General features: G+C 40.4%; 1 pseudogene; it reads right to left on the bottom strand.

Moving 5' to 3' along the window:
* Nucleotides 1-106: 106 nt before the first annotated feature.
* On the bottom strand, nt 107-697 carry LOC149787595 (toll-like receptor 4; annotated as a pseudogene).
* Between the last annotated feature and the right edge of the window lie 8,689 nt (nt 698-9,386).

Below are 9,386 nucleotides of genomic sequence, written 5' to 3'. Positions count from 1 at the left end.
AGATTATGGCTGATGTTGAGAATTTACATGCTGACCAGCCCGCGAAATATAGATTCATTTATGAAAGTTATTATGTTGTTGGACATATCAAAGTGTTGAGGAGTTTTTAGATTCCCCCGTCCTCGTCTTGGGAAATTACTATTCCCAGCATGGAAAGTACTATTCCCAGCAAGTTGTTGGACACAAGCAGAGTGACGAGGCGTGGAAGATAGTCAAAATACTGGAAGGACAGCTCCGAACAACGATTGTTAGAAAGATCCAAGTAGGTCAGGCTATGAAAGCCAACAACAGGTCCTGTCCATTTGTACAGCATAGAGTAAGAAGCGTCAAGATATTCCAGGCTATTTGTGCCGACTCCAAAATTTGCTACAGGAAATCCTAGTTTTGAGTGACTGAAGTTGGCTACTTTCAGATTTGTTGGAATATGAATGGTCCAGTTCGTCCATTCTATCATGGTCAGTTTAGTTGTGTTCTGGTGAGAATTTATATCTTTTTTTTTAAAAGTAGCAGTATTAAGTGGCGAGAAAAGCTGATAACTTGCATCGCATATGGTAAGGTTTCTCAGAAGGCTTAAGTAGAGAAGGTAGAAACCCAATACAAATCTGTTACAGGAGATGTTAAGCTAAGTAAGATTTACCGGCATAACATCTAATGTTCCAGCATCAACAATTTCTACATTATTACTACTAAATTCCATTTAAGTAATGCTTCTATTTCTAAGCATTTCCATGTGTTTTTGTCTAATTCTAAATCAGATGCCGAAATCAGGGTAAATGTTATTTAGCTTAAACACTGTTATGCTCGTGTTCTTCATTCCCTAAAAACTGCGGACAGTTCCTTCTATCCTGAGGTTCTTATTGCCAGACAAGTCGAGATGATGAAGTTGTGACAAAGGAGAAAAAGCTTGTTCGTCAATATGCTCAACCTGAAATTTCCCGTATGATTAATGATGTTATATAGGGTACATTCTTAAACATTTCAGAAGAGATTGCTTTAAGTCTAGAGTATCCAATATCTTTTTCTTCCGAGAAGATTGCAGCAGTCAAGTTTACAAGATTGCCCAACCCGGGACCAAACGTGTGGTTGATTAGGCCATGAATGAACAGAATTTTGCGTCTCTGTGGTTCATCTTTAAGACTTTCAAGGACGTCAAATTTGGAACATATCGAACATTCACTGATCTTTTGGATATCACTAGATAATTATGACTTATATTCAGGACCTCTAATTCATATAAACCGTCAAAAGCTGCCTTATCAACTTCATTTAGAATGGCATAGGAGATATCTAGAATTTCCAAGCTGTGCAATTCGGAGAACTGTCTATTTAACAGACCACCGATAGTGTTATAGGATAAATTCAAGGGAATTGTTAAGTATGGATATGCAGTTGGCATCATGCAAGAACTGAGGTTCCTGTTGGACCAGTAAAGATGCGATTGACCGAAGTTGTCCAACGTACAGTTACATAAGTCACAGGCATCCTGGTCTAATCCGACATTTGCTCTCGACAAACAGAGTATGACAATGCAGATGAGATGGCGATGATCCCTGTAAATATAAAATATTTAATGATATTAAAAGTGCTTTTTCGTGAGGTTATTAATGAATTAGCTGTAATAAAAAATATAATAATGTATTCATTACTGATGGCTAAAAAACAGGATTAGGTAAAGATAGCTAGAGGGAGAGTGTCCCTATCATAACATGGACCAGTGATACAAACAGAGACCATCAGAGTTAAGTCCAAATTATATGTACAAGGATTATGTGTCTTGTGTAAATATGTTAAGATTTATTGTCCCCCGGACCAGTTTTAGAAATAAGACCAACGGTTGCTTCTTCCCACATGAAGGAGGGATAGGAAAGTAAAGTAGCGTTTATTTTTCGTTTCTATTTTTATTTTATTTTTTGTTGTTTGTCTGTTTGTCCTTACGATTGTTGTAATATTGATTCTAGTAGAAGTACTTCCAATATGAAGTCAAATAATAAAGATATAGAGCAGTTGTAAACCTATAGAAAAGAACTGACAAATAATTAACTTTTTAAATATGTTGATATTTCTTAATGAGATTCCTTATGTTCGAATTATAATCAACTCTTGTAAATGTAGCATTTCACTAAAAGAGTCAATCATCTGCTATTGCGCTCTATTTCAGTCCTTTAAAGAGTCGTTATTATATTTTCTCTGACTTTTCCTGGAGATTTTGGTTACCACTGAAGAACGTTACTTGCGTGAAAAGAAAACATCACTCAGTTTTAAACAGATAATATCTTTAGCATAATCCCTCCACCTACACGACATGACGATGCGTGCAGGTATTATGGATTCTCCATCACATAATTCCTGCACGCGTAGGTTCCCTATGACATCATCGTCGTTCAGCGAAAACAAATGCGCGATGATCTCTAGCACGGATAGCTCCAACTTCATCGAATAAACTGCACAACGCCTATACCGTTGTTGTATCATCTGCAAGACACGCGTCGTCAAAACATACAAGTGAAAGTTCATGGCACTGACATTACAAGCCTCACTCTAGTGTCCGGCAATATTGTGTACGAGCCAGTGAGATAAATCTTTCGGCGATAATCCGCACGACTAGTCTATCGGCTAAGAATCAAATGTTCACAGTGCACAAGAATAACAGTGTCGTGCCTAAAAGACGTCTGAATCATTGACGATAGGATCGAACGGTCAGATCTCGCATATCTCGCCGTGTCGCTGGTAGAATACATGTCACTGCTGTCCAGGATCACACCAGGGTCGCTATTGGCCACCAATTTCGCTCGCGCGTTAATTGTTAAAACTAGCATCGTACCAAGAACTTCAGCGACAATCGTTTGACCTCATCGTTCATTACATTCTTCGCAAGCAAATAAAATATTCGGTACCGCAAGTACAACGTCGAAATGTTATGGGATTACCCCGCTTGTAATTCTAGAGAGATCACTGTCGTCCATCGCATTGACAAATAGCTAAGTCGTAAATGCGGTAACGTCACAGTGACTTACTTGAGTGTAAATGGATGAAGCGCTGCTGCATTGGTGGCTAGCTAGAGCGTGATTATTCCCACGCTGGTGGCAGTTGTGTGTTTCCGTGTATTAACTACAATTCCTCACTGACAAAATCAAGCTGAGCTGCTTGCACTTCAGCTACTTTTGCTAGATAATATATCACTGGTGCGTTGCTGAAACGTGTCCGCGTGAGGAGAACTCCAAATGGAATTAGTAAGTACCCTTGCTCCACATTCTAATTCCCCAGGCAAGTACAGGTATCGTATGATAATGCAGTGGCACAATATTGGTGCACAGAGACCGATAGCAAATCTTTCTGCGCCGTGTGGCGTCACTGGTGACGCGCACACTGATGTTATTGATCTTTTATTGCATTCTCGTATTTGCGATCCCACGCTTAACTTCATTGCTTACCCCTGTAACGAACTGAGATAGCCTTGCTACCCAGTCTTGCTACCCCGCTTCCAGTCTGTATGAACATTCCCATTACTCGCATTGATGTCCAAATAAACGTTCCCAAAGTGTACATTAAATCGCTCAACGCTGACTTGATTGCGATGAACGGTGGCATGTCCGTAGAGAATCATGAATGAGGACACTGTTTCGAGAAATATTCGGCCGGTATCAACCTGAAGCAGTCGTTGCCGCATCAGAGGTACCCATGAGCTCAAATGCGTCTGCGATCTCGACGGCATCGAAGAAGGTCAACGTGAACATTTATGTGAGTGTGTCAGCGTCACTTCCACGTACCATGTCGTGTGGTAAAAATAAAATATCTAACTGATGTACATCGTAGGGTGTTCTAACAGTGAACCACTCACGTGCACTTTCTTGGTGCTGGCAAGGGGATCTGCCTGCGTCATGAGCTTGGTCATTTGTAAAGCTCGGCAGTGCATTTCAGTAACCACCAGGATTGTAACAAATCTATTTCATGAATATACCGCATCAATCCCCCTATTTCTTTTCTTTCATAGCCATATTTGTAAGCCAACCGACGAGTCATTCGGGTATTCCATGACATTTTATCATCCTTAGCGGGATGAACAATTGCATGTAAGCAAAACGTCCGCTGATCTTTAGGTAATATCGTGCAAGTAAAACGCGATACTGATCCAGTTTACATGTGTTTCAACAGCGCATGGCCAATCCTGGGCGCTCTATGGCAAAATCAAGTCCGCAATCTTTAAATTCGGTAAATGCTTTTCACTGGGCTGTTCAGCCCACTAAATGCTTGACAATTTGCCTAGCAACGCTTCTATGTCACCACCAACTATCGCGAGGTTCATTAGATTGCCAATATATCTAAATTTTCTCGGCCACATAAGAAATGAGCACCTGTGACACCGTGTCTGTTATTATGTGTCGCCGTTGTAGTTTCTCCGATCGTCTCCGTGCCATAGAACACAATTTGTATTCATGTCTGACGAGTTTAAAATCACATTCTACCATGGATTTAACTAACGTTTTCGCGACAAAGTCATCGGTGCTAGTCAAGCACTATCCATCACTTCTTAATTCTGTCTTCACGATCATCATTTGACCGTTCATATCGAGAAAGACACAGTTGTTAATGAAACTCAACTTGAGGTGGCTCAAAAGGGATAAACTATTTAATTATAATACGTTTTTAAAAGAAGTGTGTGGTGTTATCAGTCCCGTCCATATTATCAAGGATATAAATGAGGCGCCATGACATGAACAGTTGAGCGTTGTAAGACGACGTCACGCAGGACAAATACAATAATATCACACAAAAGACACAAAGCACCGATAAGATCTACATCACGCTACGATATCTGCAGATTCCAAAAGTTATCAGATACAACGCAAATATCTTCATGGTGTTTAACGGCACTGATACACATAGGTTAGGAAACATTCACGCTATAAGGTGTTCCAGTGACATGGATCACAACGTATTCAAAAACATCTTCGCCCATGCGCAACAGACACCACACGGTTTTGTCACTATCAATCTCACTTACTTACGCACAGACGTTCTCCCCGGTAATCAAACAAACGCCAAAGCAACCGGTGCGATCAATCAGACACGATCAAAACTCCCCAGTGAAGCCATCGTGAAGTACGTAGGGAAATACAGGACATCGTTGATATGGTAAGGTAAATGAAAAAGGGGAAAATGTTCTGTGAAGCGGTCAATTGTGCAAGACACTTGAACGTTTCCGCGATCAATGACGCAATACATATATCATCATAAAAATGAATCCGGACAGCGGAAATTTAACTCCCTGCGATGCAATCATGTGCGGAGATACCAGCTCGCGTATCATCTACTAGTGGTTTTAAGTTTTCCGCGAATGACAAACATTATTATCTGGGAACCACAGGTTGCGTTGATATGTGAGGAAATGATTTGTATCTGGCCTCACTATGGATATCAAAAACAGCAAATATGCCGCAGAAGTCCGATTATGCGAAATCCTCAATGATCATCGATGTAATCAGCGTGCTTTATCGACAACAGTAGAAGGAGCATTGAGACAGCCGCAGTTAAGGTAGTAGTGCCTATCCTCGCCCAAATCGCTCGATGAATTTTATGAAACCACGTATTGATACATTTCAGACATTTTCTCCCCAGATGTGTCTCAGCTACTGAAACGTTCATACCTAAAGTTGAGTTACCAAGTAATGTAACGATGCCTGAGGAGATAAAAAAAAAATAATAGGCACAGTTACAGACCCACATGTTGAACAATAACGACCTGGGAGTGTTGATCGCAACCCAATATCAGCACAGTAAACGATGACTGCGATCGACAACATCACAACGAATTTAATAACATGGAGTGGACTCTCCGCAATGGTCGTGACCTCGGAGTGTGTATCCGGGTTAGACGCAGAAGCTTTCATTGAAGTTGAGGGATGGGCTAATCATAGCCGAACATGTGGGTATTAACCCACATGAGGAATATACGGAATACCTTCCCTTGACCAGGCTTGGTTTGGTCAACAACGTAATAATAGCCCTTTTCAGCTGGCCCGATGTCATCAATGGACCGATAATGCAGATGAGAATCCGTATAATATCAAGGAAATCTAATGCCAGTGCTAGAAATCCTGATACACCAATGGTGGTCAAGCACATAAAGTTCTGTTATAATCTGGGATTTAAAGTCAGAAAAGTTATTTCTGACACCAGGCACAAAATTGTTCTGCAGAGGTGCGCAGATCGCAGTCAAGCGTTGTGGCATCCCGGTGTGGTAGACGACGGAGAAAAGTATCTCTGTGGAAGCACAGGCTGACCCGTCGTTCACGGAAGAATAAGTGCTATCGTTTATGTCATTGTGAGGTCACTGTATGCCCGTGTGAATCACATTGACCACTGACTTAGTTCAGAGTGCCGTAGTGGATTAATTATAATGGCAGTGAGATTCAAGCATGGGGATCCAGCACTCCGACAAATATAAATAAAACATGTCATAAACAAAAATCTAGCCTAACACTGTCGCAAAAGCAGCTTCAGAAACTGAGGACGACCGCGTGAGCGCCACTGGAGAGTCACCGGGACACAAAGACTACCACTAACAGCCGCAAAAGTTAAACAAGTAGCACTACGATCCGTTAATCCGTCCCTGGCCAAATTCGCCGAGATGGTCAAGCATAACAGTATCTTTCCGTTTCACGTGGCAATTAGTGCCCCTGTGGCGGTTAGAAATAGACTGATGCAAATGATAACTGGGGACAGGGTCGGCCAACGAAAAGTGGTTTCTTTTCCATTTTGACCTGCTAGAGTTGGCACGACGACAAAAAATTAAACACTTTAGAAGCGTTTTCGTGCGCAATGGATTAATTGTGATGAAGCTACGTGCATATAATTGCGGAACACGCGAAACAAATATTATTAAATTTGGACTGAAGCGAAGGTCTAAGCACACTTTGGATCACGCACGAGATTGATCTACGCCTGGTCGTTTATTTTGATTCATATAGGTTAGCACCTCCGCGTGATTTCTCGATTGTGTCAGTAGCGTGGGTGCTGGCGACACTCCACTGTGGACATCAACTTTACTGACACAAATACATAAGGAGCACTTAATATGTGGACGTAAAGCTATTGGGCTACTTGCAGAAGTCGCCGTCAGATAACCCCGTGAAAACTCTACACGAATTCATATTTGGATGCACAGGTGTATGTTAAACATGCCCGTGGAGATTTATTGACATGAACGTGAGAGTGGAAGCGGCTGTGGAAAAGCCGTCATATACTAAGATTTATCAAAGTACGCGACCATAAACGATATCGATAAACATTTGAACCTCAACTGGGTTTGACCCGAAGTGATTGTGTTTCAAAATCGATTTGGTCAGCTAAAACCAGAAGATCAGGTGGACCTATATCACCACTCGACTCCTTCGATCACGGCAATCTTCTTGAGATCAATGAAATTAGCAACTAAAACTAATTCTTTAAGTAAAGGTTAACGGGAGCTACTGAAAATGCTGCATTATATGTCTTTTTCTGCAAGAAATATTGTGCCTGGAAATGCATTATTATTGTCTGACCCTTTACTTTGTACGTGAATAGTATCTGCTGAATTTAAGTATCAGAATAGTTGTGCGTGTTATATCTCTACTTTTCCTCACAAAACTTCTCCAATTTACCAATGTGGGCCATAATTGTTGACAACTGATAAATCCATGAATTACTCGAGTTATTACATTGGCGACGAAAATTGTGTGCATTATGTAGAGTGAATTAAGTCAAAGACTTTTCAGTTGTCAAGCTTAATGGCCCACACTGTTAAATTGGGGGAGTAAAGAGAGTTTTGCAAACTATGTAGAGCCGTTTCTCGCAGCGAACGAGGCCAAGGACGAGAAGATGGTGGCAGTATATTTGTCAGTCATCGGTCCCTCAGCATACGGGATCATCAAAAACCTGACATCACCAGATCTACCGAATGAGAAAGAGTACTAGACCATGTTGCAGTATTTTTTAAATCACTACACCATTAGTGATTTCGGAAAGTTTTAAGTTTAATAAGTGAAATCAAAAAGACGGAGAGACTGTATCAGCATATGTAGTAGAATTAAAGAAGGTCTCTATCCGCTGTGAATTCGGAACGTTTCTGTCGGAAGCAATTAGAAATATGTTAATGGTTTGACATCAGAAACTATTCAAAAGAAACTTTTGTCAACAAAAGATTATTTATCTTTTGATGAGGCTTTTAAGATCTCGGTGGGTATGGAAACCTGCAGATAAGAATGCACTATCATTTAACAGTACCGTGAAAGATGTAGCCTTCGTACAAGAAAAGGTCCAGAAGCTGCGGAGTGAACAAGTGACAAACAAATAAGTCAAAATTTACGATGACCAGTACTTCAAAACAAACCTGTTATCATTGTGGAAACAATCACCATCATGGTAGATGCAGGCTTAAGAGTGTAAAGTGCTATAAATGTTTGCTTATAGGTCACGTAGCTCGGAAATGTCATAAGCAGGATCATACAAGATATGTTGAAGAGGAGGAACATGATTATATGAGAGACGAAGAATTGGGAATGTATTCCATATACATGAACACTACAGATAAAGCGGTTGAAAAATATATAGCAACAATTAACACTGCGTAGAAAGACGTTTGTGTGATAGTTGATACAGGCAGTGCCTGTACAATTGTCTGCAAATATGTATACAACACTCATCTCTGTAAATTCCATTTGAAAGAACCAACCATCTCACTGAGAGGGTACTCAGGGGACAGTGTTAAGATATTGAGAGAAATTTATGTTCCAGTGACATATGGGGAGAAGTCGGTCGGAGACATTAAACTGTTGTAGATGAAGGAGATAACCAAAGTTTTCTGGGGAGAGACTGGTTGGAGAACATCAAACTCTATTGAAGACACATATTTCAAATTCAAATTAATGAATGGGAAACTATAAAAGCTCAGTGTGTACCACTATTTGAAAGAAATGAAAATGCAATCTAAGACTTCAAGACACAAAATTAGTTCTGAAAGAAAGTGTTAACCCTATCTTTTGCAAAGCTATGCCGGTCCAATATGCTTTAAAAGAGAAAGTAACAAACGAGTTAAAGACAAAAGTGGGAGTCAGATGGGGTGACTGAGAAAGTGGAACGGAGATACTGGACGATTTTCTTAGTGGTTGTCCCTAAAGGGCACAAATTATTAAGACCATGCGATAACTACAAACTAACAATAAATCGTGTAATAGATTATGCACAATATCCTTTACCAAATACAGAGGACGTGTTTACAATGTTAGGAGGATGAGATAAATATACAAAATTAGACTTGTCACAAGCATACACACAGCTGGAACTAGATGACAGTTCCAATCGGTATCTAACTATTAACACCCACTTAGGATTATTCAGATTCAAAAGAT

This window comes from Sinohyriopsis cumingii, chromosome 11 (assembly GCF_028554795.1).
Source record: "Sinohyriopsis cumingii isolate HCF-2022 chromosome 11, ASM2855479v2, whole genome shotgun sequence".
NCBI classification, from domain to species: domain Eukaryota; kingdom Metazoa; phylum Mollusca; class Bivalvia; order Unionida; family Unionidae; genus Sinohyriopsis; species Sinohyriopsis cumingii.
This window is presented reverse-complemented; position numbering and strand designations above follow the sequence as displayed.